Raw genomic sequence first — 213 nt, forward strand, 5'->3', positions numbered from 1 at the left:
ACAGCACGGAGCCGAACTGCCGGGCCGCTGAAGACCCTGCTGTATCCTTTGCCCAGCAACGCCGTGCAGGCTGTGGGCCGCGCGGACAGAGGAACTCGCTGCCTTTCCGCGGGCGCTGGTGCTCTCGCTGCTCTGTTTCCCGAGCCCACGGCGTGGGCAGTGCTTAGGAGAAGCGGCCGTGAGCAGCCCGCACAGGCCCGGCCGCGGCGGCGG

This window comes from Fukomys damarensis, unplaced genomic scaffold (assembly GCF_012274545.1).
Source record: "Fukomys damarensis isolate Sample0158 unplaced genomic scaffold, DMR_v1.0_HiC HiC_scaffold_27, whole genome shotgun sequence".
NCBI classification, from domain to species: domain Eukaryota; kingdom Metazoa; phylum Chordata; class Mammalia; order Rodentia; family Bathyergidae; genus Fukomys; species Fukomys damarensis.